The sequence below is a fragment of the Cricetulus griseus genome, chromosome 3, assembly GCF_003668045.3.
Source record: "Cricetulus griseus strain 17A/GY chromosome 3, alternate assembly CriGri-PICRH-1.0, whole genome shotgun sequence".
NCBI classification, from domain to species: domain Eukaryota; kingdom Metazoa; phylum Chordata; class Mammalia; order Rodentia; family Cricetidae; genus Cricetulus; species Cricetulus griseus.
In genome coordinates, this window is record NC_048596.1 from 104,166,415 (window position 1) to 104,176,687 (window position 10,273).

Genomic DNA, 10,273 nt, shown 5'->3' on the forward strand with positions numbered 1-10,273 from the left:
ATACCTCACTCCTAGACAAAGGGAGAGCATAGTACAGTTCCCCAACTCTCAAGGAGTTCAGCATCTATACAGGGAGAAAAATGCTTGATTGGGATTCAGAGTGATACATCTTCTGAGACAGCTGTGTGAAACAGAGCAGAAGAGCACAAACCGCAGCCACCTATACAGAGGAGGTGGAAAGAGCCAGCATAGCTTTCTGCAACTATACTCATACCAATGAGCAACAGCAAATAAACACAAGAAATCTTGAAATACCTGCCTAGCTGAATCCCAAGCAAAACTCCATTACTTTAGGAAATGATTCCACATTTACCCTTCTCTTCTTTCTTGCCCTGCTTATATTAAAACTAATTCTTTTTCATTCATTTCAAAGGCTAAAAGTAATTACTTGCCAGCTGATCTGCAAAAATGTTTCCAGGAATAGGGAATGTTGGGGGGATTTAAATCAGCTGATTTCATATTCTTAAAGTTGGTAAATCAGTTGGAGATGGGGTTTTGGGTTTCAAGTGAAAATAACTAGCTTGATTTACTGCATTTTGAAACAAACCATCTTTAAAACTTATTCTAGGTGTGACTGTTTTCTTAACGTCCCATGGGTTGAGAGAAAACCTTGCTTTGGCCTGTTGCTAGATTTCACTAAGGCTCTCTGTCTCCCTTTGTCTCTGCCACTCTTTTTCCTCTCTGAAGTCATTCATTTTCACTCTATCTCGATGGGGAAGCATCCTTTCAAACTCCTCAATTCATAATTTAAGAAGTTTTGTTAGATCAAAAGGAAAGAAAGAATGAACAGAAGTGAAGCGTGTGGAAAGCTTTAATATTTGAGTGGCCGTGCTGTAACTGGGGCAGCTTTTCTGCTGGCCGCTCTGCAGCACAGGCAGAAGAAAATGAATCCAGAGTGATTTGTTCAAGGTTGCACAATGTGATTCAGAAAAGATTGGTCATTTCAATGCCAGAAGAGCTGACATCTTTCTTCCCTAAAAAGGTGTTTTTGTATGTGATTGGTTTCAATCCCAAAAAGTAAACATGATCACACTTCATACATTTCAAGCTGCTTTTTCTTAAGGAGAGAAGTGCTAGGATGCTGCAATGAAAATAAGAAAAGATGTTCTCTATATAATACAAATTCAACCATGGCCTTGAGTAGGAAATAGTCAGGGGAGGGGGCTTAGTTGCCCTTTTCTAGACCATTACTAAGGATAGGAAGACAATGCATAGGGGAAGACATGTGCAGAGGACAAGAAAATAAGACCTGGAAATATCACCTATGCTGGTCCTTCCCAGAACCTTCCTAAGCTCCTTTAGCCTTATATATGCATGAGCTCCTAGTTCTTCCCCACTCTCTCTAGCTTCCCCCAGCAAATCCCATAGCCATTGTTCATGACCTAAACTTGTTCTAGCCAACCAAGGGAATTTGGGCAAGCTCATTTGCGTCTTTGAGCTGTGGGCTTAGAAAAAATGGCTGTAATCTTGTCTGCTGCAGAGGTTGCTATGGGATTAGATGAGTGTCCATGGATTCAACACATTGCCATGAATAAATGGTAAGAAATGTTATCATATCTATGATATAAATTTCATGGATAGCTTTCATTTTCTCGTCTTCACATAAAGAAAGTTGGGTTTCCAGAAAATACTATGAGTGAACTAGAAAGTCATTTTAATGCTCATTCAACAGGCTCTGCTATCAAACTCTATTTCCTATTATTCAGCTGTTTTGTGGGAAGAAATGTGTTGTGTCTGCAAAATGACAATATTTTACTTCCTTATAACATATTTTTTCAGCCCTATCAGTACTATGAATATGATAAACCAATATAGGCACCTTAGAAACTGAGAAGATGGCAGAGGCAGGATGGTGTCTCTGACTCCTCTCATGTCATTTCCCTCAAGCCTCTTATGAAAGACAGATCCCATCTTTTTGATGGAGGCAGGGATTTGTTAACAACCAGGATACAGAGAAGAAAAAAAAAAAAAAGAATTTGTTAAGCTCCCCAGTGTAGGGACATAGAGCCCTTTATTCTCTCCAATTGTGGGTAGAGGAATCTCTAAAAATCAGCTTTTCCTGGAACTTTGAGTCTTTATGACCAAAAGCTCCTGTTTTTATGACATGTTTGATACATGCTTTTACAACAGACATTTTTATATTATTCCCCTTTTAATCTGTTTCTCTTTGGAAGAGTTTCAACTGTCAAACTTGTGAATAAATAAATCTTTTTAGCTCATATTTCCTGTATGTCTCCCTCAGGATGTCCCATCTTAGAGAACATTATTCCTAAAGTCATGTGCTTTTCTGCTCCTGTAGACTTACTATTAAGCCCTAACTACTATGAAGTCCACGTGATGATTTTCTTGTGCTTTCATCAATGCCATGTGCCAACGGTTTTCAATAATGAGATGGAGTTACAAAGCTCCTTTGACAGAAAAGACCTTCATTTGATAGTAGAGTCCCCATAGGGCATCATCACCAAAATCCCTACATGGGACCATTCAGCTTGCCCGAAAATGGGCACTTTGTCACATCAGTATTTTTCTTCTTTTTTATATTCAACATCATTTGATTCATCCAATTAATTTTGTAGAAAAGTAGACCTATGGTTTCCTGACACTGAGGCTAGAAAGTTTCTTCAGAAGCGATTAATGTTCTAAATGGAGACTGAGTGGGTGGGGATTCTAGAGAAAGAACAAGCACAATCTTAAGAAGATAACCTGAAGAATTGGGTGAATTAATGCAAAGGCATTGAGTAAATTTTAAAGAGATGGGGCTGTAACTAAACACATACCTTACTGGGTATTACTCCTTAACTACCTCTTCCTTTGGACTCAACCCAGTATGAGATTGCCCAGAAGAGATAATAGATCTCCAGCATTGAAGTTATCTAAAACTGCAATGGTTTCATAAGAGCAGGAGGACCAAAGAAAAAGAACAGCAAGGGGTATGATGGAACTACTTGAAAGGAAGGTTTTGTCTAGGTGGGAGCAAAATGAGTTGTTCTGAAGGTTTTTCAGACCAGCAAAAAGCATTCCCAGGTTTCCAAAGCTTCAAAGTCAATCAAATCCAAAGCATAAGTTAGCTCTTAGGAAGTAACATGTCATTTTGAAAGGACTAAACAAGTAATATTCCTTTTATTAATACGCAGAATCTGCACAAAACCTTTGAGAGACTGGTAGTGTTGTCTTCACTTAGAAAAACAGAAATCTTGAGTATGGGGATATTAGTAATTTGTTCAAGTCTATAGTGAAGGGCAGAACATGTAAAAAAAATCTAAGTGGATCCTGACTCCACTCTTCTCATTTTGCATCCATTTCCTTGGATCTTCCAAACAGATTGAACATCTGTAGCATATTTTATTCATGTTAATGAGGCATATACCAAGAGCATTCTGAAAGAGTCGGGATGAGGGAGGAATTCATGTTGGTGAGAGGTAAAAAATAGATTTGGATGTAAGCATTTTGGACTTCCAAATTATTTTCTGTAAAAGATATAATATACTAAAACACAAATTTATAGCATCCCTAGGACCTAGAAATTGGCTTGAGGAATTGAAGACCATTTTAGAATAAATAATTCTCGATAAAGTTAATTTGGGAAGACACTAGGTTGTGAGGAATGTCACCTATCAGAGGAATGGACTAGAAAAACTTTGAAATGTATATTTGAAGTGCTCATCCTTGGCAAAAGTCGTTACATCACTCAGCAAAATTCAGAAAGAAAGCATAATGATTCCCTTCTTTACATATTTGAAATGTCACCAGCAGAAAGATAGCTATTATTATATGCATTACTCACAAAGGAAACAGAAAGGGGTTAATTATGAATAGAAAATACTGTTAATTATAGGTGATATACCGATTCCATAAATACAAACATGAGACTACACATGACTCTGAGAGCCAGTCAACTGTAGTATTTTCATTCAATCTAATTTCTACTAGGACATGCATCTGAATAAAAATTTGCAGTACTATGTATATACTTGATACTTGGCTTCTTTATTTCCCTTACATTTTGATAATGTTTCTTTCTCAGAATATTTAACTCATATATAACAGTCCAATACATTTGACAGTACCATTATTTAATGTGTTCTTAATCACTGGGTAATCAGTTGTTGCCCCCAATGTTTCAATAAGTAATGCCACTGTAAAAAGTTTGATGATAACTTTTTCTGATACTTTGGTTTTTTTAAGAAAATAGAAACACTCCAATAATAAATTGAATAAACAGATCATCAGGCTTAAATGATTTTAAGACTTCATCTGTATATTTCTTAATTATTTTAAATGATAGTCATATATCTTATGTGAGAAAATTAATTTAAAAATCACAAACCATAAGAGGACAGGGAAAGCTTCTTTCAGAATCCAGATAGCACCAGGAAGCAGCTCCCATAGAATGCAAATTATTCTGGTCCTGATCAGTCCAGCCTCTCTGGCAGAGGCAGGTGGATCTCTGTGAATCTGAGGCTAGCCTGATCTACAGAGTAAGTTCTAGGACTGGCTCCACAATTCCTAAGAAACCCTGTCTTGAAATCCTGGCCTCAAAAAACATAAATAAAATAAAAAAAATAAAGATGGCAGAATTAGCTTTAAAACATGTGCTGTGTTTAGATTGCCTTACTAAACTGAACATGGAGAGCTTCATGGCATGTTGTCCCCAATAGGAAAGAAGGGCCTTGAGAGCTCAGCCTCCTAATGTCTCTCCAGAGGCCAGCAAATCAAGCTCTACACAACCCCATTATATAACATTCCTTACAATCTTATCTCTACCTTGAAAATTCCTAGCTAATGCCCCTCAAAAATAGCCATGCCTCTTCTGCATATATATTGTCACCTCATTTGACTGAAGACTGAGAGAGGCCACTCACTCTTCTGCTCTCTTGAATTCAGGTTGTTTCTGTGACCGGACTGAACAAAGTAGGTCTGTAATACATGAATCCAAGTTTGCTAAGTTTCTGCACATCACAAGAGTTTGGGATTGAATGTATAGTTATGGACAGCTGCTCCCCTCATGACTTACCTTCCAGAGCCTTGCCTGTCCAGCCCAGTCAATCCAGTAGGAGTGTTGACTTATCTAGGAAAAAGCAAAATCAGTGCATATGAAATAGAAAGGAAGATGTGTGGCCTCAAGCATTCAAACAAAATATTTCCTAATTACAATTAATATCATTCCCCCTTTTAATTCAGGGTAAGAACAAAAATGCAGTAAATGAAATAGTATTCTGAATGGAAGAACCACCTACAGAATTTAAACCCACATGGAGTCCAAATTCAGAAATGGTCTGGAAACATGAAACAAGAATCATTTTAGAGTCAGTTAATCACTAACTTTAATTTTCTGAATGCAAAGAACCTGAGCAGTACTCAAGCTCATTAGCCCAGGGAGGGGTCTGGCAAATGAATCCAGTATAATTACAAAATGCCTTTGAGATAGCAAGTGCAACATGTGTCTGCTCTTCTGTGATTTGACTTCAGCAAAGGTGTAACCCACATGTTAATAAGCAACTTTAGTTCATGCTGATAGCAAATGCTGCTTGTAATCATATACTTGGGCATAAATGCTTTCCCTAGTATGAAAAAATACTGAAAATGATATGACACAATGGGACTTCATATTTTGAAAACCATCATAAAATGGTTTCTTTTTACCATATTCATTATGTTTTCAAAAATGCATAATTAGATATGATTGATTTGCTTTGTTAGTTTTCTTTATGAAAGGATTAAGTGCTAGACATTTCTGCCAAGACTTTGTGGCTCCATTAAGATATCAGAACTCTATTATGACCCGAGATCATTACTGTTTTAATATCCTAGGAATGTTAGACAATAAGATGTAAATTCTCAGTCACACATTTAAATAAAACATCTTCTCATTTATTTATATGTTTTAATTATCAAGGTAAATCTTTTGCTCAAATATATATATAATTACAACCTAACCCTGCACAGTCTCAGTCTCAATACCCTCTCATGCTTTACACAACAGTACAAAGGAAGATATTTTGTGCATTATTAGTTATAAAATCACTGAACTCGTCCAGTTAGAAATCACTCTTCAATGATATCACAGGAGAAGCCAAATTAGCATAAGAACTTAGAAAAAGAAAAAGGATTCTTGAATTTGCAAAAGAATTGCTTTAGTTATAATCCCTATTGGCTGACATTTCCCAATACCTCCAGTATAGCATTTCTAAGTAAAAATGTTAATAACAAATTTAGATGTTTCATGTTGAATCTTGATCTCAGACTTGATATCAAATTTAGCTTCTAGATATCAATTTACATTTCCATGTAATCATCAAGAAGATGTAAAAGTATCATCTTAAAATTATTCATCCCAACTAATAGTCATTTCCTAATACCCTGGTTTTGGGTTTTCTCAAATCTTGAGCTGAACTATGTACCTTTGGAAATGGTCCTAGAGCATATTACATGTAATTTTATTACAGTATCTATTGTGTACTATTATAGATGATAGTTTAGATGAAAAAGATGACATCTTTTTCTATCAAATGGTAATGTAAGTGAATGAGACATATTTTCTGAATATTTCCATCCACCGCTCAGAAGGAACCAAGGTGATTCACTTTTAAACTCTACCTATTTCCATGCCAATCCCCACATTTACTTGAACCCATTCTTTTTATTTCCTGATCAGTTTTTAGAACTATAAGTTGTAAAATGGAAGTACTTGATGGTGAATAAAGAACTTGGACACTCCAAGTACAGGCGATAGGATTTAGAAGAACAGGGCCAAGGCAGGTGATGCTCGGGTGGGTAAAAAGACACAGAGAGAAGAGAAAGAGTACTGTAAGAAGGTTGAGAGATACATGGAATATAGGGGTCATTGGCAGCAAAGTAGAACAGAGAAATTATGGTCAGGCCGTTTGGGTGGGGAAACAGCACAGAGAAAGTGGTACATTCTGACTTACAGAGCAGGAGATACTCAAGATAGGAAGGAGATGCCTGAAAGGAAAGCAGAAGATGTATTTAAGGATTTCTATTGGGACCATGTCCTCTAATCTGATGTCCTGATCACTGAGAGATTGACAATGACTAAAGTATCGTGAGGCATTAACTGACTTCCTTAACAGACACATACATAGACTTGATTAATGCTTCTTTATGTTCAGTAGTATTATAGCCACTTCTCGATCCTCATTGCCCTGCACACTGTTTGGTACTTGCATTATTCCAGGTAAGTATCAATTACTTTAATGAATGCCTGAATGAGAAAGATTTTGTAGTTACCGCCTTCTACTAGCAGAATATATTAAAAAATGAGAATTTAACATATATACAATAGATCTGACACTCAATCATGCATGCACAGTGACCTTGTTCATCATTCTTTAATCAAGGATTTAAAAAACTGTCCAACAAAGATAATTAAAAGGACAAAATACAGTATGGCAGTAGAGTAGAAATAGAAAAATGAATTATCAAGATTCAAGTTAAGAAATGTGAAAGTTTCATTAATTTAATAAAAATTAAATTTGAGACAAATTGTTCAGGATTTAAATCAGAGGACTTATAAAGATTGCTCTGAACAGTCTTGTAGTCTGGTGAGTGAAAGCAGCTAAAAAGCAATAAACTGCTATTAGCAGAGGGAAGCCAGGCATTCCAGGGTCAAGAAGGCAAAGTACTTAGCTCTCTCCAACTTAATGCCAAGTGTCAAGACTGCCTCCATAGAACTCAACTTCAAAGATGAGAGCAGCTCACAAGGTAGACAGAAAGGTATGCCCGAAAGACAAAATTGTATACACAGGAAGACAGAGACTAAAAACCAAAAGTTATATATTTGACAATAACAGTGCTTGTAATCAGGAAAAATAGACTCAGCATTTGGAAGCTTGGAAGGCCAGGATGGTGATGAAGCTCATCCTCATCAGGGATGCATGAATAAAAGAATTCTATACTACAAACATGAATTCATGAAGATAAGTAGGAAGTCTTTACCCCCTTGTCTTAGACAAGCGTGTGTGTGCACGCGCACGTGCGCGTGCGCGCGCGCGCGCGCGCACACACACACACACACACACACACACACACACACACACACTTCCTCACTGATCTCTTTTGAGTAAGAGGGTACCTTTGGTACTATAAATGTGAACCTTTAGAAGCAAAGCTTAAAGCTATGGAGGCCTAACTTAAGAAAAACCAGGTTCAAGGAAATAGTGGCCTGTACCACAGTAAAAAGAGCATGAGGAAACAATAGAGTCCTCACATGCGGAGCCAAGACACTTTATTTTCCTGTCCCTCCTACAATGCAGCACTCCTGGATCTCCAGCCACAACAGACAAGGAAGCAGCCTTTGATGATGTGGTAGAAAATGTGAGTTATGAGGAGTACAAAATATGGAAGAACACCCCTTTTCTTTATGATGACCTATGCCCTGAAGTGACCTAGTTTAACTGCTCAGTAGCTTCCAAATATCACCAGGCCTGAAGAGAAAGATTTCTGCATTCAGAGACTTGTCCTGGGAACATGCACAGCAGATGAACAAAACTACCTGGTGATAGCCAGTGATCAGCTCTGTAATGACACTACTCAGTTTGATACATCACACTACGACAGTTAAAAAGGTGAATTTGGAGGCTTTGGCTCTGTCAGTGGAAAAATTTAAATAGAAATCAAGATCAACCATGAAGGGAGAACTAAACAGGGCTCAGTACATGCCCCAGAAACCTTGCATCACTGCAAAAAAGACTCCATCTGGTGATGTGCTTGTTTTTGACTACACAAAGCATCCTTCTAAACCAGACCTTTCTGGGTAGTGCAATGCAGATATGCATCTCTGTGTCCATCAGCAGGAAGGTTTTGGTCTTTTTTGGAATCCAAATCTCAGTGGGCACTTGCTTAGTGCTCCAGATGACCATCTGCCTATGAGACATCAGTGCAGTTCTAAAAGGAGGAAAGGTGGTAAATGCAAACACTATCTTTACAGGCAGTACAGCAGTAGTAGAGGATGTTTCCTGGCATATGCCCCACAAGTCTCTGTTTGGGTCAGTTGCTAATGATCAGAAATTTAAGATATGAAATACTCATTCAAACAATACTTCCAAGCCAATTCACATGGTGGATGCTCACACTGCTGAAGTGAGTTCATTCCTGCCATAAGATCAGCTGACAAGGCTGTTGCCTTGTGGGATGTGAGAAATCTGAAACTATGGGCACATTCCTTTGCATCACATAAGAATGAAAGATTCTGAGTTCATTGGTCACCTCCCAACAAGACTATTTTGGCTCCAGTGGTACTGATCAATGGCTGACTATCTGGGATTTAAGAAGAGTCCTCAGAAGATGCAGATGATGGCCCACCAGAGAAGTTGTTTATTTATGGTGGTCACATTGCCAAGATATCTGATTTCTCCTGAAATCTGAATCATCCATGGGTGATTTGTTCTGTATCAGAAGACAATATTATGCATATATGGCAAATGGCAGAGGGAACATTTATAACATGAAGACCCTGAAGGATGTCTGGATCTAGAAGGACAAGGATTCTAGACATGGATGCACTTGTGATTTATACTTCCCTTGTTTTCCTCTGAACCTTCAGATGTATTTAACACTGGTTGGTTTGAGACACAGACTTTGTTCAGCTATCCAGCTACAGTAGGTGCCACAAACAATATAATTAGACCAAGCCATGGGTGTTTTCTAAATCTTACCTGAGGAACTTAATTCAATAAAGGCACAGCCTTTTATTTAAATTTTTCTTCAGGAATTTTCTAGTCAACAAACCCAGGTCTAAAGTAGTTTCAGAAATAGGGCATATTATGTGTTGATTTTTTTTTCTTCTTAAGCTATATCCCCATGTTTTTCAGATTCTCCAATAAAATGCCAGAGGGGATAAGGAATAGAGTCAAGTGAGGTAGGAGTCTGAGCCATGACTATAAATATTGTAAGATGTTATTTGTATTCAAGAATTGGGAGACATTCAAGTTATAGATTTTAAGGTCCTCATACCTGGCTTTCCAGAATGCACATTTTTCCTATGTAAACCAGACTATTTCTTTCTTTAGTTAAGACTACCAATTCCTCCTTCCTCTTATATTTTTGCTTATTAGGGTATTTCTTGAGCTGTTTCCATATTATTTTTTCCTTTCTGTGAAATGGTTTTTGTTGTGTGTCTTTTTTTTTTAAACTTGGGACCACTAAATTGTAAGATGTATGTATTTAACTGATAGTCATACCACTGGTGAACTATCAAGTTGAGAAAGTATATTGCTAGCTTGTATTTCTTTTTAAAATTAAATTAATCCTTGAT

General features: G+C 37.3%; 1 pseudogene; it reads left to right on the forward strand.

Moving 5' to 3' along the window:
- Positions 1–1,455: 1,455 nt before the first annotated feature.
- On the forward strand, positions 1,456–9,493 carry LOC100757737 (annotated as a pseudogene).
- The last annotated feature ends 780 nt before the right edge of the window (positions 9,494–10,273 follow it).